Source organism: Eptesicus fuscus, chromosome 13 (assembly GCF_027574615.1).
Source record: "Eptesicus fuscus isolate TK198812 chromosome 13, DD_ASM_mEF_20220401, whole genome shotgun sequence".
In the NCBI taxonomy this organism is placed as follows: domain Eukaryota; kingdom Metazoa; phylum Chordata; class Mammalia; order Chiroptera; family Vespertilionidae; genus Eptesicus; species Eptesicus fuscus.
Window position 1 is genome coordinate 65,592,169 of NC_072485.1, and position 21,385 is coordinate 65,613,553.

Sequence of the window (21,385 nt, forward strand, 5' to 3'; positions counted from 1 at the left end):
TGACAAAGGCGGCGATGCCAAACATCCTGGCCTTGACCCGGCCCAGCGGGACCGGCATCCGGCCCTTGGAGGCCACCCCGGCGCGGGATAGGCGCGGGGGCTTGGAGGGAGTCGCTTCGGGGACCGTGGCCAACAGGCGCGGCCCTGGGTTGGGGGCAGCTGGAGTGGCTAGAAAGGCCAGTGCCAGAGCCATCTGCGCGCAGCCCGGCGGCGCCCACGGAAGCGCGGGAACCCCGACGGCCCCTCCCGGGAGCAAAGGAAAGGAACCCCTCGCCCCGCCGCCTCTCTCTGGCTCCTCCTCTCCCGTCTCAGGTCTACGCAGCGCTGGGCAAACAGTCGGCGCTGTATAAATGCTGGTCTAATTTCCCATTCATTCTCTGTTCCATCCACAGTCTCATTCTTCCCTCGTTCTCATTCGGTTTTTCTCATTTTCGCCCTCCCCCAACCCCCTTATTCATAGTTTATGGTCTCCGTCTCTGTTCTGCCCTCCCTCCCTGTCATTTCCTCCCTTTATGCACTCGCTGTCTTCTGTCTTCTCTCTCTCTCTCTCTCTCTCTCTCTCTCTCTCTCTCTCTCTCTCTCTCTCTCTCTCTCTCGTCTCTCCGTGGCTCTGTCGCTTCCCTCGGTCTTTGTGGCTCCCCGTCCCCTCCATCTCTGTGCCTCGTGCGCCTCTTTCTCTGCCTCTATCACCTTTCCCACCTCATTTCATTAGCGGGCTCCCGGCCCACTTGCACCTTGAGCTCGGGCGCCCCCTGCTGGCCGCATCCTCCGCTCTTCCCGGGCTACCAGGCCCTCTGGGCACCTGCTTTCCTCTCCCACCTTCTCTCCATCGGGTCGGTAGGGAGCGGAAAGGGGCGTCTCTGGGGCTCCGCTCCCCCTCCCACCTCTAGATGGAATAGGCCCCGCATTTCCCGGGACCCACCCAGCGGGGGAGGGCCCGCGCCTGGGGAGGCGGCCCTGGAGGGGGAGGCGGGGAGGGAGTGTTGGGGGTAGCAGGGTGGGATTTGGCGTCCTTCCCCGGAATGAGCCGCGGCACAATCTGTCGCTGGGTTTGTTTGCCGAGCTGCCTCCGGAGCGCGGTGGGGCTGGCTCCCGGGGAGCGAAATATCACAAGATGCGTAGACAGACGCTGAGGGGTGGGTGGGCGGCGGGCTGACTCAGGTGTGCTGTCATCGGCTCCCGGAGCCCGCGCGTTTCGGAGAGGGGTGGGGGGGGGTGGGGGACCCCGGGTTCCCAACACAAGCGGGCCCCCGAAGCTGGGAGGGGGGAGCCCCCATCCCGGGGTGAGCTTCAGGGAAAGGGGTGCATCTGCCAATAGTCCTTGGCTCTAGGTCTCTTCTTCAGGCCTTGGAGCCCCAGGGGACACCCCCAACTTGGGTATGCTCCTGACGTTTATGAACCCCTCTGCCCATATCCCATTATACAGGCGCCGGTTTCCTGTAACTACCTGCTGACGCACCGCTTTCCTCGCACCAGACTGCCAGCTTGTTGAGGGCAGGAGACGCCTGCCGTCCACCTTTGTGTCCTCCGCAGGTGCTCAGTGTCCTGGTATACTTGGGGCGGGATGGTGGTTGGGTGGGTGGGTCGCTGGCTGGTCTGTCCACAGGAAATACCACCATGCATCTGGTCTTCCTGGTAGAACATTCGACCCCTTGTGTCTCCCTACCCACGTTTGCAGTCTCCCCCTCGGCCCCCCTCCAGACAGGCAGGGCATTGGAAACCGCTTTCCCTGGAGTCTGAAGACCAGAGGTCTCCAGGTGACCCTAAGCAAGTTACTCCCCTTCCTGGTGCCTCAGTTTCCTCATCTGCACAGTGTGAATATGCCACTCGCTCATAAGGCTTTGATGAATCTCCTCCGGTCACGCAAGGTATGAGAAAGTGCTTGGTAAAATGAAGTTCTGACCAGGGACTGTGGTGGTGCCCGTTGCCATTGCCTTTTGGGTGGTGACTCACAAGATCGTTATTCCGGTGGAACCAGACACCTGGTTTCAAGGTGAGTTGAACTTCTGCAACGAGATGTTTTTGAGAACCGAGGGAGAAAGCTGGTGGCAAAGTGTGACGGAGGGCTGTGCCATAGCGCAACTAAGGTGCCTCCCTGGCGGGACACTTGGCTAGACCCCGGGGAGTACTGGGTCCTTAGACTTGGCCATAGAGCTGGCCCGCCCTCTGGTGGCTGTCGATGGATCTGCAGCCCCACAGGAAGCCAAGGATCTCCAGAAATGGCTGATGGATAGATTTTCCCTGAGAAGGGGGACGACCTGCTGTGTGGAGAACACAGTGGAAAGGAAGTCACGTAGAAGAAGCAGGATATTGGCCTACACTAGAGGAGTCTCCACTTCCTCTGAGTTTCCCCTTAGTAACAGCACCCCCTACTCTGTGTGACACCCTAGGCCTCTCTTCCATCTGGGGGAACCCACCGAGTGAGTCCACAGAACTCCCCTGGTTCCTTTTCTCCACCGATTTGGCAACCTCACTGTGTAGGTCTCTTGGCAGTTACTGCACGAGGCGGGATGGCTCAATGGTCAAGAGCACAGGTTTTGGTGGGTTCATGTCTTGGTTCTGCTGCTAACTAGCTAGATGACCTTGGGCAAGGTGAAAAATTAACTCCCAATTTTCTCATCCAGAAAATGGGAGGCAGGCAATACTATCTCATAGGGTTGCTTAAGGATTAAATGAGATAAACCATGAGAGAACCTAACAGAGTACCTGACCCTGTGCCAATAAACACTAATAATAATAGTATCAATTTTTTTCCTTTAGTCTAACAGCACACCAAGAAATAGATGTTGCAGTGTAGGGGCAGAAAGCACAGTCATCACCTGAGGACTCATAGTCGTGAGTGGCAGAGCTTGGCCAGGGAGTCAGTTCCTAGTTATAATCTCCTGCCCTCTGTGTGTCTGACCCCAAGCTAACCTCCACTTCCCCACCTTCCCCTGGCTCAGACCAGGCTGCTCAGTGTGATGAAAGCAATCTCCACCTGAATTAGAAGTCCTGAGTTCTAGCCTGGACTCTGCCTCTGAATGGCCGGGTAACCTGGGACAGACCTCTCCCCTCTCTAGCCTTCAGGCTCGCCATCATCGAAAGGAACATTAAACTGAGTGCTCCTGAAAGTCTCACAGAGCCATGACTTTGCGACATCCTTGTTTCTCTGTAGCTCTGAAATTGGAAACTACCGAAAATGGAGCGTCTCAGCTGGATCTCATTCCCAGCTCTGAGGGTGTGATGAGGGTTCCAGGGGAAGATCAGAATTTCTAGAGATCCCCTAGACCCCACTCTGGGTTCCACAGCCCTCCCAGTGGCCAGCAGGCCTGCCCCTGAGCTTGTCGGTGACCACAGACTCTGGCGGGAGGGACTGGGCCTGCCCTTGTCACCCTTCCCACAGTGAGTTCCTCAGCCTACTTTGCCCAGCCAGATGGGGACATGGCTCCTTCCCAGGTTCTTTCTAAAACAGGGAAGAAAGCCTAAACTAGATTAGTTTAAAGGGCAAGGGTGTCAGAGGTGTTTTCTCCTTCCTGCTTGGTTTCTAGAGTCCCTGTCCACTTATATTCTTTATAATATAACTGGCTTCTATTAACCACCTACTTTGTGTCATGAACTTATGTGTATTGACTCATTTAATAGAGTAGCTCTATAAAGGAAGGTCTATTAATACCATCCCTTTTTACAGATGGAGAAACAAACTCAGAGAGGTAATACTATGCTTAGATTTGGATAAGAAGGGTCTTGGCTTGGATCCTATGCTTTAGAGCAGTGGTTCTCAACCTTCCTAATGCCGCGACCCTTTAATACAGTTCCTCGTGTTGTGGTGACCCCCAACCATAAAATTATTTTCGTTGCTACTTCTTAACTGTAATTTTGCTACTGTTATGAATCGTAATATAAATATCTGTGTTTTCCGATGGTCTTAGGCGACCCCTGTGAAAGGGGTCACGACCCATAGGTTGAGAACCGCTGTCAGGGTTCTCAACCTATGGGTCGAGAATAATTTTATAGTTGGGGGTCACCACAACATGAGAAACTGTATTAAAGGGTCATGGCATTAGGAAGGTTGAGAACCACTGCTTTAGAGGGTTTTGCTCTGGTTCTCCTCCAGCCAACGTTCCCTCCATGGAGTGAAAAGTCCCCGAGACTGAGGGATGTGCCCTCGGGGAGCCTGAATCCCCTTCTAGACCACAGTTTGGGTAGCCAGGACATGGGAATCTCTTGCTCAAATGGCCCAAGTCTACTTCCAGGATCTGTGTGGACATCTTTTCCCATCTACCTTTCTGCCAGTGTGTGCATCCTGATCAAAGGGTGTGGCTGAAGCTTGGATATGTGGGTGGGATATTCCCATGCATGTCCATGAGACCCCTTGTTGTTTGGGATGGAGATGTATTTGTTAAGAGAAGAGGAGGTGGCCGTATTTCTGTATAGAACTCCAAGGAGTCAGATCTCTACAACTGAACCTAGCTTTTCAATGTCAGGTTTCTTAGAAGAATACAAAGGAGCAATGCTGATGTAGTAGGAGGTTCGGGGTACCTTGTGGACTGGTGGGGTGAGGAGAAACCTCCCAGTCCTTGGTAAGAGTACCTCCATTTGCACTCCAGCCCTGCAGATGACTTAATCAAAGGGGACATGACCAGGATGCTGAAGAGCCAGGCTCTGAATCCAGGTCTATGTAAATATTTCCTTCTTTCATGAAAGTCCATGACAGTCTTGGCCACAAATCAGAATTTTGACTCCCTGGAGGTCTGTGTATTGGTTAGAAAGTTGGGTTCCATTGTATCTGCTTGAGTTCCCTTCCAAGAGAAGAGAGCCTCCTTTTCTCCCTAGATTGTGACTTCACTGAGTGCAGGGTCCATATTCTCTTTGCTTATTTCATGCACCTGGCCCAGCCTTGGCCCAGAGTAGGCACTTGGCAAATGTTGCTGACCTACTGGACCCCCGGTCTAGAGAGGAAGATGCTAATCATGTTGCAAGGTGCTATGGTCATGCTGATGTCCAGCAGATGGGGAAAGTCTGGAGGGTGGGTGTGGGAGAGTATTGGGAAGCATTGCCTGGGGACACCTATTAAATGAATTGCCTTTGACTCTTTTAGTCTGGGAACCCATTTTATGGGGTTTAAGGATTCAGAATGAGTCACCCCAAGATGTGTCTCTGTGTAATGCAGAGTATTTTGAGCTCAAGGCAACCAACATCCTGTAAGCACAAGAGAAACTTCTGCTGCTCCTCTTAACTACAAGAAGAAGGTGTCTCCAAGGAGGTGGGAGGGGCGGAGAATTAGTGCAGCAGCGAAGGGACTTCCTCCAGCCTTGTCAGCACTGGCTGATGGTGCTTGCAAATTTGGCTAATCAGTAAGTATGAAACGCTCCCCCCATACTGCCTTCATTTCCATCTCCTTCATCATTAATGGGTAGAACTATTTTCCAAGTATTTATTGATTCTCTGCTAGCCTCCTGGGCAAAGTGATTGTCCACATCTTTCACCTGGTTTTCTGTTGAACCATTTTCTATGTATGTGCTGACTCTCTGCTCACCCTGCTGGGGGAAGTACTTGTCCACAGCTTTCACCAGTTTACCTGTTGAAGTCTTAAGGCTTTACTTATAGGTTTGAGTGAGCATTTAGATCGATAGATATTAATCATTTGTAACCAGATTTGGCCATTGGGGGCTTGTAAGGCACATGATCAAAGCTACACCTTGGGAAGATTAATTGAGGAAAATGGGCTGAGAGACAGAGAAATCTGTCAGTAGGCTTCTGTGATTGGTCCCCTAGTGGGGTCTGAATTGTACAGTGGCAGTGGGGATGGGCAGGAGGGTCCATATCCCCTGAACTAGAGATTGTGACTCTCCACCTTGCTTCTTACCACGCCCCTCACACAGGTACTCACTCTCCCTTGCAAATTCAGTGGCTTCAGCCCACAGAATTATGGGGGGAAGGGATTGTCTCCTGTCCATTCACTATATAAATGAGGAAGTGAAGCAATGCATGAAACTCTGGAAAAGAATCTAGGAAAGTGGCCCTAGCCGGTTTGGCTCAGTGGATAGAGCATCGGCCTGCAACCATTGATGTGTTTCTCTCACATCGGTATTTCGCTCTGTCTTTCCCTCTATCCTTGAATGAGGATTAAAAAAAAAAAAAAAAAAGAATCTAGGAATGTGTAACAAGCGCCTTGAAAAATATTACCTTTTGTCCTATTAATTTAACTTCCAGGAGTTTATCTTAAGGAAATTCAACATGGAAAAGCTCCAGATGGGCCACTGGGGTTACCCTGCTGCACTTCTCCAGGCAGTGAGATGGTTAAGAAGACGATGGCTAATCTCACCAGTGCAAAAATGCAGCCACAGAAATGACATTATGAGGAATATGCTGAAGCATGGAAACGGTGTGTAACAGCACATTTGTTGAGAAAAAGCGGAACACAAAATTTGCATGAACACTGTGTTTGCAACCATGAACAGTAAGTACTCGTGTTGACAAAGTCTGGGGGAGAATATGCAAAAATGAAAATTATTTAACATTGGGAGAATAATGACTGGTTCTCCTTTTTGTTTAAGAGTGTTCCCTGTTCAGGTTGTTGAGGTGTTATTTTCATGACAGAATGAGTTCTATAAAAACAAAACCTCTTTCACTGCTTGTAGAATACAGTTAAAACTCTTTAGCCTACGTTCACTATAATAATTACCATGGCTACATTTGTTAAGTGTTCATTACCTTCCAGGCAGCGAGGTGAGTCATGTATGTGATTTCATTGGCTCTTCATGACAACCCTGTGAGTAAAAACTAATATTACACTCGTTTTACAGATCAGGAATCTGAGATCCCTCCAGGTTAGCCCACCTGCCTAACTGTTCACCTTAAGTGGCCGAACCGGACTTCAACCGCAGGCTGTCTGACTCCAGAACTTGTGCTGATTTTCATGGCTTTGTGTGTTGTTGTTTAATGAACTTCAGTTATTAATGTATCACCATCACAATCTGGGGGATAACTTTGGCTCACACACCATGTGCTATGATTTACTTAATCTTTAACTTGAAATCAATGCACTCCTTAAACATTTGAACACCTTCTCCAGCATTATCTTGAGCAAGAATTGCCTTGGAATTATCTCTCTTTTAAAAAAAATATATTTTATTGATTTTTTACAGAGAGGAAGGGAGAGGGATAGAGAGCCAGAAACATCAATGAGAGAGAAGCATCGATCAGCTGCCTCCTGCACCACCCCCCACTGGGGATGTGCCCGCAACCAAGGTACATGCCCCTGACCAGAATCGAACCTGGGACCCTTCAGTCCCAGGCCGACGCTCTATCCAGTGAGCCACACTGGCCAGGGCTGGAATTATCTCTTAAATGTGTTCATTGTGTTTACCAAAGTATGATAAAATACAAAAACATTAATAGTATAAAAAAATCACCCAAGATCATCTTGTACACTCCTTTTTGGAAAACTTGAACTATTTTATGACCCAACCTTCAGTTCCAGTCTTACACCCCCTATCCATTCAGGTACAGTCATTCCTGAGGCTTGAACCCATCCCAGCTAGAAGACCTCTCTGGGGTCTCCCAGCCCCTCCCAGCTGGGTGCATTCAGTCCTATGTCCTTCCTGTCCCCAGGCGCAGTGCCTTCCCAAGGCTTCTGAGCCAAATCCTGATCAAAGCCATTAGCAGACAAAGAGGACACTCATATTCATAAGGTTGCCCACCACAATAATTATTTCCTATTTATTAAGCTCCTACTGTGTGCCAGGCACGATCCTAGAAGCTTTACATATACATTATCTCTATTGGTTTTTTTCCCCCCCATCCATTGGCCCATCTCTGGGCCAAAGAATATACATTAAACAATTCTTTTTATTTTATTGTTGTAAGGACACTTCACATGATATTTATCTTTTAACAGATTTTTGAGTACACAATGCAGTATTGTTATCTATAGGCATAACTGAAACTTTATTATTGACTCCTTATAATGATCCCATGAAATGGATATGATTTTTAATTTCTACTTTACATATTAGGAAACCAAGGCCCTTAGAGATTAAGGCATTTGTGGGAGTCACAGAGTGGGTAAGTCACAGAGCCCGGATTCAAGTCTAGTGCTGATTGACCCCAGAGTCCTTCTCTTACCACTATAGTCCTCCCTTGGTCTTATTAAATATGAGGGGTCTAAAACAGGCCAACATACCCTCTTCCCAAAGTGGGTCTATGAATTTCTTGCCTCTCCAGGGTGTGGGGAAAAGAGGCACTCATTTATTATGGGTGGAGGTCTTAACTGGTAAGACCCTTTTATTTTATTTTATTATTTTTATATATATTTTTATGATGTCAGAGAGGACAGGAGAGAGAGACAGAGAGATAGAAACATCAATGATGAAAGAGAATAATTGATTGCTGCCTCCTGCTTGCCCCACACTGGGGATCAAGTCCATAACCCAGGCATATGCCCTGATTAGAAATCAAACTATAACCACCTGGTTCATAGGTTGATGCTCAACTACTGAGCCATGCCAGCTGGGTGGTATGACCCCTTGAAAGACAATTTGACAACAGCTATTAACTTTAAAATGCACATGTTCACTGACCCCACACTTCACTTTTTAGGGAATTATCCTGCAATTATTCTTGTGCACAAAGACATGTGTAGATGGATGGTCAATGCGGCCTTGTTTGCAGTAGCATATGATGTAGCACACACAGCCTAAATATCGTCAGTAGGAGATTGGTTACTTAAATTCCAGCCCATCCACACACAGCCATTAGAAAGAATGAAGAAGGTCTCGGATGTTTTTATATGGGATAATCTCAACTAGACTAAGTTAACGAAGCAAAACGCAGAACAATGTGTTGGTATGTTACCATTTGTGTCAAAACCCTGTGGGATGAAATATATACAACCACTCACACACATACAGATAACATGCATAGATGCTCTCTGAAAAGACATCAACGAAACAGGTGAGAGGAGCTGCCAGATTGAGTGTCGGAAGGACGCTGGTTGAGATGACAGGGGAAGGGCTGGTTTTGCCCCAGTGCTTGTCCAGCCAGCAGACTGTACTCGAGTCTCGGGGTAATTTGAGGGGTTTGGGAAAGTGAGTAATAGAGATTCCCCCACCGCCATGCCCACAACAGCCACCCCAGGCTCTGCTCCAGATCGTGGAAACTTTACTTTTCACTCCGTAACCTTTTGTACTTTTTTTTAATTAAAGAAACAAAGCAAAAAAGAAAACAAAACACCTGTGCGTGTATTACCTCTTTAATAATTTAAAGTTTAAAATTAAAAAAAGAGGAATGTTCTGCCTGAGGCAAGACCCACCTAAGGAATGAAGACTCTTCAGGCTGCAGGTGGACCCAGACGGAGGAGTTGAGATGCCAAGGCCCGAAGGCCTCTCCCACCGCACGTGCAGGGCCCAGGACGCTCTCTCTCAGTCTCTTTTCAGTGGAAGGTTTTATCCTCTCCTTCCTCCCAGCAGTGGCTGCTGATGGCTTCAGAGCAAGTTTGGGGTTGAGATACGTTTCAGGAGCTTCTCTGAGCCGAGCTACAGCACTTCTCCAGGGCTGTATTTCCTCTTTTGTAAGGTGGGGAGAATCTATACCCCCAGGGTGGTTGTGAGAGTGAAGGAGCGGTACTGGGTGGAGCATAGAGACAGAAAAGGGCAAAAAGGAGGACCCTCTATGACCTTGGAAAAAAGGGAAAAGTTGACCCATGCGAGGTCAAATCAATGCATGGTGGAGTGGGAAGAATACCCCCACCAGGTACAGTACTTTGGGGTGCCAGTTATAGAACCCCTACCCAAACTGGCTTACGCAAACCTCTTTGTCCATCTTCAGGAGAAAGCAGGCCTTCCCCATCATGGGGCAAAAGTCTTTCTCTTCTCTCAGGATGTCTTAGGTCAAACCCCACTTGAGACAATTGTCACCCAGAGGATAACATACACTGACTGACTGAGGTCGGGCTTCCCAAATCAGAGTCTGGCAAGGATCGTGGTACCTCCATGATTATCTTGGACTCATCATGGCAGCCCTGCAGATGGAGCAGATCCGGAGCCACACTGCTGAACAGTGGGGTGGGGTCGGGGGGGTGGGGGAGACTTGGGGGTAGGGGTCAACCACAATGACCACCTCAATCCCCTAGGTCCAGGAAACGGTGTCCTAGGTGGACATTGAACATAGCTAAAGAAAGATCATCCATCCATTTTCTACCCATTTAACTCTTTAGAAAATTACCAAATTGAGTTACATATGTAAGTATGGGAACCCCACATACATGAGAGGTTCAGAGACAGCAAGTTAAAAATTCTGAGCCCAGGGTGAGGTAAGGCGTCTTGGAGCTTCAGAGGGGAGGAAGGTCATTGCAGGACAATAAGAGCAGGTATTCAGTAATTAGAAGTTTGCCCTGACCTACAGATAGGTCATAAAGAGTTATTTCTAGTAATAACTCTTAATGGAAAGGCCCCAAATTTAAATTCTTTAAGGGAGAGGTAAAAGAATTTACCTCTTGTGAGCCCGTGGGGTCTTAATTGCCATCAGCTCAAAATAATCCACATGCTCAAGTGGCACATCGGGAGGGTCACAGTTCTGAACCCCTTTGGGGCATGGCTCTCCCAAACACATCCTGGCAACCTTTGTCCTATATTTTTTTATTTTATTTAATATTTTTATTGATTTCAGAGAGAGGAAGGGAGAAGATATAGATAGAAACATCAATGATGAGTGAGAATCATTGATCGGCTGCCCCCTGCATGCCCCCCACTGGGGATCGAGCCTGCAACCTGGGCATGTGCCCCTGACTGGAATCGAACCTGGGACCCTTCAGTCTACAGGCTGACGCTCTATCCATTGAGCCAAACCTAGGACATGTCCCATCTTCTTTAGGATCATTTCAACTCCAGAATCTTATAGACTGACCTGGATTCTTCACAGCTCTGGGCCCTCCCAGTCCCCAATCACAGGGAACCCTGCAGACATCCCGTATCCTGCGTGGACCCAACTTGTCAGCATGACTAGGTCTAGGCCAGACCATGCACAGAGCTCAGTGGAGACCAGTTCCCTCCAGTTGTCCTTCCTGGATCTGCCAGCCCTGCTTCTCAGACCCTGTTTGTCAGCTTTTCTCTAATCCCATCACTTGCTTTGGGCCTCTCTGTTTCCAGATTTGATTACAGGTCTCTCCTTTGCACCTTCATATAGTTTAAAGACTGACCCTAGCCCGGCCAGCGTGGCTCAGTGATTGAGTGTTGACCTATAAACCAGGAGGTCACGGTTTGATTCCCAGTCAGGGCACATGCCCGGGTTTCAGGGCTCCATCCCCAGTGTGGGGTGTGCAGGACGCAGCCAATCAATGACTCTCATTATTGATGTTTCTATCTCTCCCTCTCCCTTCCTCTCTGAAACCAATAAAAAATATATATATTAAAAAAAGAAAGAAGGACCCTATGTGGGGGGACTCTGATGATCCCTAACTCTGAGGTGCACACGTTATAGGATGAGGCAGGGCAGCTACAACTAGCCCCAGCAGCCCCAGTGGGCGGAGGGCAGTGGGAGCTGGAGGAAGACTGGTGAGTGAGGCAGGAGTGCGGGAGGCCTCCTTCCTGCCTCAGTCCAGGCTCTCTGGCTGCCCTGGCTGCCTGGCTTGGGTAGACGGAAGAGAGGTTCTGTGGCTGACTTGTGAGACTGTATCGGGGAAGCAGGGGGAGATTACAGATAGAGTACACTTAGCCTGGTCAGCTCTTCCAGAAGACTCAAGCCACCAGCTGCAAAATGGAGTCGGAGCATCACCGCCCCACTCCTGCCTCTCACCTCCTCAGGTGTTGGGCCTGAGCCCAATCACTGAATCTGAGACCAGATACTCATCAGCTGTGGGCTGATGAACAGCTGATAGCATCTGTGCAGTTACCCCTGGGAGGTATCTGCTTCTCCCCGAGGACTCTGAAACTTAACCCTTCCCCAAGGACTTGGCCTGTAGACCTGCAGGCTGGTGGGGCAGGCGCTCAGGGAGGGCCTGGGGACGTGCTTTGTTTGGCAAATTGTGGAGAACAGTGTACACACCAGTGCGTGATTATCCTGTCTCTTTCTTTTCCTCCACCCGGAAGCAGCAGCCCATGGCCCAGGCTCCTCTAGGAAGGATGGAAACTGGCCGGGAAGGGGAGATAGAGCAACAGGGTCTCAGAGTGGACATTGGTGCCATTGTCCCACCACAGGTACGTCTGTGTTCTAGATGGGAGAAAAGAAAATTGTGCTCATGTTGAGCTGTGCAGAAACTCAGGCCATTTGCGTCCAGGAGCCTCATGACCTTCAAGAACTTTCTGCAGGGAAGATGCCCCTCGGTTTGGGGAGCGAGAGACTCCAGAATTTAGAAGACTCAGCCGCTCAAGATGGGGCAGCTGCACTGGCCCTGTTCGCACAGGGGAGGGCGTCTGGGTGGTGTTTGGAATGTGGGGAAGTATGAAAACAAAGAAGCTCTAATTCCTAGCAGTTGCCAAAGGAACGTCCACAAAAACAGAAAACCACAAAGCTACTTGGCACCTTAAAACCAAGAGCGATTCCACGTCGGAGATGGTTAACACACCTCCGACAAGGTCACTAGGAAGGCACTTTGTCAAAGTCCCATGCCCAAGATGACATTGTGACCAGGAATTTGCTTTTTCAAATCCCAGAGAAGTAGGGCTAAAGTTGGGTGTTCTTTCTCCTTGAAAAAGTTAGTTTTAGGGGGAATTAAGAAAGAACTGACTACACAGATGGGGAGCACATGCAAGAAGAAATGGGGTGCAGGGCAGAGTTCTCCCCAGAGTGGTCCTTGAACTGCATCAGAGTCATCAGGTATGTCTGGGGGTGAGGCCCAAGAAGCTGCATTCCATTGTAAATGATGGTATATCATACATGCAGTAAAGGGCACAAGCCTGAAGTGTGAACAGTCCAATGAATTTTCACATGTGAATAGAGCTGTATAATTACCACTCAGATCAAGACAGAACACTTCCAAGTTCCCTGAAGGCTCCACCCTACCTCTTCTCAATAGAGGTAATTAACCCACTTCTCCCCTTCTGGCAGTCATCAACCACTGATCTGATTTTTATCACTATTGGCTCACTTTTTTGTTCTTAAACTTCACACAAATAGAATTGTACCACACACACACACACACACACACACACACACACTCATATATATATATATATATATATATATATATATATATATATATATATATACTCTTGTGTGTGTGTGAGTAGAGTGAAGAAATAAAATGGAGTCACTATAGTCAAGCTGCTAAATTACTAAAAATCTAGCAGATTGAGGCACAAGGAAACAATTCTATTATTATTTTTAAAAATTTACTCTATTCTTGTTCTAATTAGCCTGGAAACATAAAGTTTTGAACTTTCCAGTCCTCAGTCAATGTCCCAGACAGCCTGCCATTATCCAGATCCATTATCCAGATCACTGGTCATCTAGAGCAGGGGTGAGGAATGTCCGGCCCTCAGGCCGTGTAAGGCCCATGAAATCATTTGGTCTGGCCCTGCCAAGGCATTAGGGGTGAGTTAATTAAATATAGCAGGCTAATTTTTAAGTTGATAATTTTGTATGGGCCTTGAATGATGTTATAAATATCCAAATGGCCTTTGGCAGAAAAATGGTTCCCCACCCCTGATCTAGAGGAAATACCTTGGACCAACCCAGAGGCTAAAAATGCAATTCTTCTCAAGAATGTACTCTCTTCTTCAGAACACTCTGGGCATTGCGTAAGTTGCATTTCCGGTTTGCAACCCTAAAACTCTTGAATCAGCCTTATTTTCATCCTTTAAAATTTTACCCATCTGGGAGGTGGAGTGGGTAGCTGTATTTTTAAAAAATATAGTTTTATTGATTTCAGAGAGGAAGGGCGAGGGAGAGAGAGATTGAAGCATCAATGATGAGACTCATTGATTAGCTGCCTCCTGCACAGCTCCTACTGGGGACTGAGCCCAAAACCCAGGCATGTGCTCTTGACCGGAATGAAACCCGGGACCCTTCAGTTCACAGGCCAACGCTCTATCCACTGAGCCAAACCAGCCAGGGCTGGGTAGCTGTATTTTTAAACAAGCTCTCCTTCAGATTTTTATGAATGATCCAGGATAAGAAACTGGTTCGGGGAAAGACCTTGGCACTTGAAGGAAGCCAGTTGGACTTGGAATTCTATCTTCACCACTTCCTGGCTGTACGATCCCAGTTGACTTTTCATTTTCGTGAGCTTCAGTTTTTTCATCTATACAGTGAATTATTAATGATCCCTAACAAGTATTGAGTGCTTACCAGATGCCAGCCACTGTTCTAAGCACTGTATGTGTATTAACTGATTGAATTCTCTCGACAAATGATGAGGTGGGTGCTATTGTTATCTCCAATTTAGAGATGGGGACACAGACTTACTGGGATTCACACCCAGGCCATCTGGCTTCCCTGGCTTTCTCTACCTGCCACTCCTCTGTCGCCATCGCGAGGCAGTTCGAGGATGAAAGGAGAGCATGGGAGTGAAGGCTTTGCGCAGGCAGGCAGGACAGCTAGTACACAGTGATTCTTCTTCCACGGGCCTCAGTGGGAAATTGCCTTTCCGTCTTATAAAATATGCAGAAATGAATCTAAACAAACAAAAAAGCCAGCCACGATCATGATAGATGAAGCCCGAAAGGTAGGATCCAGAAAAATCCAGCATTATCCAGAGAAGAAGTCACCCCTATGGCTCCCTGCCTTGGGTATTTTGGCTCATTGGTAGGTAGGAGGTTTTAGACAGATGTGTCAGGCTTCATCTAAGTGTCAATCCATCAACTCCCTTCGCTCTGACTTTGTACTGAACAAAGAACCTTCTGGTATTGATTTCCTTTCCCAAAAGTATCCTTCCTGAAAGAGATTGTGCTAACCAGCCAACCTCAGGATTCCTGCCTGTGGGGTGGCTTCACTTTTCAGTATAAATTAATAAATTGCTTTTCAGGTTTATCAATCAGTCTCCTATGAGTTTGTTTAGTGTAGGTCATTTCCCTCACACCTAATCACAACAACTAAGCTCTCACAGGGAGGCTGGGGAGGAAACACTATCAGGGTAGTATAAGTGAGATGTCCAAAGAATGGTATGAAAAGGTATGCTGTGAGACTGAAACCAAGGATCCTTATAACGTTGATTAAATTTATCTTTAAATCCTAGCTCTAGAAATCACATCTCTCTCTATACCCTTCAGAGACCTAGCCTTTTCCCCGATAATCAGCAAGCTTCAAGCTTCAAGGCGGCAAAAGACAGCAGCCCGGACCTGCCTAATGATTACACAGTCTGGACCTCTGCAGGCTAAAGATAACATCTTGCCCTAAGATATGTTTCAGCCCCTGAGCCCTAAGGTGGAATGTCCCCCTGGCTACTTTCCCATGAAGCCAGACAGAGGGATGCTGGAACAGCCCTTAGAACTGTCCTCAAGACCTGAAGAAATGCTTCATCACCCTTCCCTCATCTCTGACAATCAGGTCCCAGCATGACTGGAATCCCTAACCCTCATTGTTTTGTGATTTTACCTTTATAACCTGTAACCTACATGCCTTAGGGGAGTTTGGGCCTTTCAGCATTACATTTCCGTTCTCCTGGGTGGCATCATTCATAACAAAATAGCCGGTATTCTCCACTGCAATTCTTGGTGTTGGCTCTGCTAGCACCAGGTGGACAAACTCTTTCTGTTCGATAACAAGACCAAGGAGGACAGAGAGAGGATTTCTGATCGGGGAAGTTTGGGGGGTGGGGGAGCATCAAGGAAAGCTTCCTGGAGGAATCTGCTTACCTGGGTTGGAAGTCTATCTCTTCCCACTTACCAGCTGTGTGACTGGGCACGTTACTCTCTCTCTGGGCCTCTGAGTCTTCACCTTTAAAGTGGGCATAATGCATAGAGCGTCGGCCTGCGGACCGAAGAGTCCTGGGTTTGATTCTGGTCATGGGCGTATTCCTCCCCACCTTGGGTCCTGGTCAGGGTGCGTGCAAGGGGCAACCAATCGATGCATTTCTCTCATCTTGATATTTCTCTTTGTCTTTCCCTCTCTCTTCTGCTCTCTCCAAAAATCAATGGAAGAATACCCTCAGGTGAGAATTAAAAAACAACAATAACAAGATAAAAGCAAATTAAGTGGGCATAATGTTAGCAGCCACTTTACTGGGGTGGCCATAAGGGTGAAGTGATTCTCTTAGCACAGTGCTTGACCTACAAGCTACACTCAGTAAATGGTGGCCATCCTGTTGTCATTATTAACCCCCAAATGATGTTTTCATTGAGGGGGATTCTAGGAGAAGGAGACACATTCAAGGCAAGTTTGTCTCAAAGGTAGTGAACGCCGAGTCGGTTTGCTTTAAGACTCAGAGGGCAGAAAGCTCTTTGCAGCCGAAGGCTCCTTCCTTGAGTGTGGTCACAGCCCGTCTGTGGTTTTGCAGCCCATGAGCAGAGTTGCCATACAATCTATAAGAATCCATCAGCCTCGAGAACTTCCGTGGTTTCTGAGTCACTGTCAGGCCATTTCAGCTTCCAAGCAGAAACACCCAGGGCCGACTCACCATCTGAATAGGGAGGAGAGACGGCTGCACCCCACAGCAGACCCCTGCTCCCCTTCAGTCTCTGCACGGAGTCCCAGTGTCGCAGCCAGTCCCAAAGGGAAAGATGCTCAAGAGGGTCCAGCGAGGGCGTTCCAGACCCACATCTCTGCTTCTCTGCCCAGTGTCCTGTCTACAGATCCTGATGGGGCCTTTTCTAGTGTCACCAGAAACTTGATCTGGCAGATGCAGGAAGGAAGGGTCGAGAGGGACAGGAAGGCATGCGAGAGGGGTGCTGCGGTTTCAGCCATATGTGTGCTCTCCTGGCAGCTGGAGCAGTTCCTCTTCTCCCCAATTTCCCCCTCCTTCCAGTTAGTCCCTGACAGCTGCCCTCCCCGCCCCCCCCCCCCGTCCCCCCCCCCCCCCGCCACCTCCTCCCCTTCTGTACCCTGGAAACTGTTCCCTTGGCCTTTCCCCATAGCAAAAGGGGAGTGTCCCATTGGCCCCAGCTATTTCCTGTTCTTTTTATCTTGGGGTGGTTCATAAACCCTGTTGTGTTCACTCAGGAATCCTGTCTCCTCCTCCTGGACCCATTTCCTCTTTTCATGAGAGTGCACGTGGGTGGGGGTGGGTGGTTAGAAAAGTCAGGCCGGGAGACACAGCCCCATGGCTGAATGAGAGGCAGTGTTCCTCTCTTGTCTTAACCAATGACACCTCTGAAAGGGGTACCCACTCTCATTCCTATTACTCATAATTGCTGCCCATATTGACCCAATTCGGAGGTCATGCTCTGTCCAGCGCCTGGGGTGGGGGGCTCAGGGAGGCTGGCGGGGTACTGGTTAAGAATATCCCAGCTCTGCCACTGACTACCTCTGTGATCTTGGGGGAAATTGCTTCATTCATTAATTAATTGCATTATCTCAGGTGGCCCAGATAATGGACGCTAACAACAACACCTGCCCCCACAGGATGTTGTGAGAGGTCGTGAGAGAGTCAGCACAAAGCATTTGGAATGGTGCCTGGTGGGTGGTCAGCGCTCAGTGATTATGAGGTCCTACTGATAGGTGTTACTTCCCCTCAGGGGTAGGTGTGCCTTGGCATTGACAGCATTTCTCAGCCTGGTCCTTAGCTTTGGAGGTTCAGAAGCTGTCAGTGCACCCAGGGTACTCTGTTCTGGCAAAGTCTACGTGAGAAGTCAAGTTACCAATAGACGGTTTCTTGGTGAATGTGGACGTAGAGCTGGGTGGAGGGCAATGAGCAGCAGGGGGCTCATGTGGCCTCATTTCTATCACAGGAACTGGCCCGGAAGCTCCCTGTGGCTGGTCCGGGAGCCCTGCTCCCCTGCACGCACGCAGGCAGAGGGAGGCTGATCTGATTGCAAACATCTGCTGACTCCAACATCCTCCAGGGCTGAGCTGGTTGACTTGACTGGCTAGAGCAACCCCCAGTAGCTTTAGGGCGTCCTTTTGGATTCACCTTTGGTTAGAGAAAAGTCTCCCCAGAGCAAGGAGGCCTCATCTTCATTCAGGGCTACGTAGAGGCTCCCAGGCTTGTCAGAACTGCTGAGCACAGCGGGAGACACCTTGAAGGGCCAGCTGTCAGGCTCCCTCCCGCTCTGTCCTCTCCGGCTCTTGAAGAGACTTTCTTCCCACAGCTCTCAGTACACGCACAGGCCCCTCTCTGGACAAGCCTACTCAAGTGGGGAGGGCACCCTGGTTACACTGATGTTTGCTTGGGTGTTGCCTAGAGCTCAGTTCCCTGGGGTGTGACTCCTGATGTAGATGGCTGAGCTCACGCAGCATGCAGTGATATTTCCCTTTCTTTATTCCTTTTTTAGGTTAGGGGCACTACGAAATCCTCAAATATGACTTCATGATTTCCTTTGTTTTCCAGTAATTAATACTTTTTGTTAACAACAAAAGCAGCATGTATCAATTAGCTAGTATGCTAATTGGGTGATTTTCTTGCATTATCTTTAATCCATACAACAACTCAATTCCACTTTTATAGGTGAGCAGACGGAAGCTCAAAGGGATCCATAAAAATCAGTAAATTGGCCCCAAATCTGTGGGTGTTTTTTATTTATTTATTTTTTGGCATTGCTTCAAGATGATGCATATTTTCTCCCGAGTTGGAATGAAAAACATTTGAATTTACCTTTTGTCTTCCGAAAACAAACTCTTGAAACCACTTGGAAGACCAAAGCTGGGAAACCCAGACATTTTGATTTGCACAAGCCTGGATTTTGCAAGGACAGAAAGTTTATGTTTTGTTTCATTTGTCTTTTTGCTTGGCATATCTGAGATCCAAGGCCTTTATCAAAAGAGAACCATGGAAATCAACGGCAGAGTGGCGATGGTTTGGAAGCAGGTAATGTCCGGGTGAGAGATGATGTCTGAAGAAGGCAGTGGCCAAGGATGGGCAGGAGCGATATTCAGGGGTAGAATCAATAGACGTGATTGAGTGATATGGGCTGCTGTCCAAGTGCCTTCACGTAGGCCGTCACTCCAGCCTCCAGTGTGGCCATTCCCTTGGCCATGTCTGCTCTAGCTGGTTCCTGAATGTTCTTGCTCTGCCCAGGCTCCATGCCTCTGCAGGCGCTGTGCCGGCTTCTGCCTGGACGAGCATTCCATCACTCCAGAAATCTTGGGGTTCTTTGTCTGTCTCCCCAGCTAGAGAACGAGCTCCTTGAAGGAAGGTGCTGAATCTCTTCCCTCGGAATCCCAGCCTCTGGCACAAAGCCTCTGGCACGAAGCCTCAGGCACCACGCATGTTTGTTGAGCGGATCAATACATTAAAAAGGATGCAGGGCGAAGGGGAAAGGAAGCAAAGGGCGAAAGAATGAAGACATCTGGGGTGCCATCAGATCTTATTATAATCACTCCTCTCTCTGATGTTACATGTTAATCCTCATCCGAGTGAGGCACGAGCAGGTGCCTCTGCTAGCTGCTGGAACTCGAACCAGAATGAACAGGAATGGTTCATCCTGTCATTCTGTCCCGACAGTTTCCATGAGACTGTCACAGCAATAGGGGCAGTGCCTTCTGCAGACATTGATGAGGGTGTGAGCCGGAACACTGAGAACCAAGAGAGGTAACAAGATGAGGTGGACAGAGCCCTGACGGCCTGTCCTGAGTCCTGAGCTCCAGTCCTGGAGGCCCAGACAGCTGGTGAGCTGGGCCTTTCTGACAGGCTCCTGCCAATTGACATTCCAAAATCTGTTTGCTTTGACTCCTTCTGTTCCTTCCTTGCTACTTCCACACTCACTGATCCCCCAGGTCCTCAGGAGACCAAATTGTAAGCCGGAGCAGGAGATAGGGCTTGAATTAATTCCAGTGTCTTTGTGTCTTGCAGTAATAGAAAAATCTTAAGTCCTGTTTGTCTAGGCCCGTGGTCGGCAAACTGCAGCTCGCGAGCCACATGCGGCTCTTTGGCCCCTTGAGTGTGGCTCTTCCACAAAATACCACGGCCTGGGCGAGTCTATTTTGAAGAAGTGGCGTTAGAAGAAGTTTAAGTTTAAAAAATTTGGCTCTCAAAAGAAATGTCAGTCGTTGTACTGTTGATATTTGGCTCTGTTAACTAATGCGTTTGCCGACCACTGGTCTAGGCGGCTATATTTTCTTATGTGTTTTCCCCCCCATCAGTTGTTTTTTTTTTTTTAAATATATTCCATCAGTTAAATCTGAAGGAAAAGATTGATAGAGAGAGCATCAGACATTGTTTCCTCTAGTGTCCAGATATTCTAGGTTAAGTCCCTGCAGCAACAAACTGCAGCAAAAACTATTTCTCTTGTGACAATGACTGTAATTAAGCACTACAGCTCTCATCTCCCAGTGGGGCAGGCTATGAGCTTGCTCAGGGCTGTGTGACTATGGCACCCTGGGGAACAGGACCATGGCTGCCCCCACTCCATGCGGTCAGTGGCTTGGGTGGCTGCATTTTCTTTATCCTTTGTGTTCTGGTAGTGATCTGGAAAGTACACCCTGGTCCTCCTAGCCTTCCGCGGTCCTAACCTCTCATTTCTTCCTCCTTAAAAAGAAGGGTGGGCTTGGACTAGCTTGAGTCCCTGGGACCCCGGAGGCAGGGATCCAGGAGGCCCGGCATGAGGGTCTACCTACTGCATTGAATGAGTAAGAAGCTTCCCCCTCCCCGCCCCCCCCCCCCCCCATTCAGCTTTGAGGAGGAGGAAACGGCCAGGAAGCTGGCAGCTCACTTGCTCTGGGCCAGAATGATAGCAGCGCAGCTGGTTCGGCTGGCTATCTCATGCTGATCACAGGCTCCGATGGGCAATTATACATGTCTTTGATTAATAAAAAATGGGGCGATAATGAATACTTAATCAACGCAGTCTGGCCGGGAGGCTCTTTCAGAACCTGGGCTGGGGGTGAGGCAGGAGGTAATCAAAGGGGTCCTGGGAGGTGAAGAGGTAGGGCACCTCCGGGGGGTGATCTGGGAAGCTGTCCGGTCCTGGTCCTTGGGCCTCTGAAGGATTCCGTGCTGGCAGATCTGCTGTGCTTGGGATTTGCTGGCCACCCTGGGAGCGTGAGCTTAGGAGAGAGTTAAGCTGGTGGGCAAATGGGGAAAAGTGTGTTCTGTGCCCTCCCACGTGGTCAAAGCAAAGCACAAGGCATAGGGTGTGTGTCCGTGTGTCTGCAGGCGGCTGGGTGCCCTCTGTGTGTGTGCTGTGAGTTTGGTCGGGTTGGTTCTGTGGGTCTGTGGTGCTTGCTGTGTTATTAGAGCTAACTTGGTTGGGAGGGAGGAGAGGCCAGGGAACTGGGTTCCACTCTCTCTAAAAAAATCAATGGAAAAATATCCTCGGGTGAGGATTAACAAAAGAAGAAAGTGGAGAGAGAGAGAGAGAGAGAGAGAGAGAGAGAG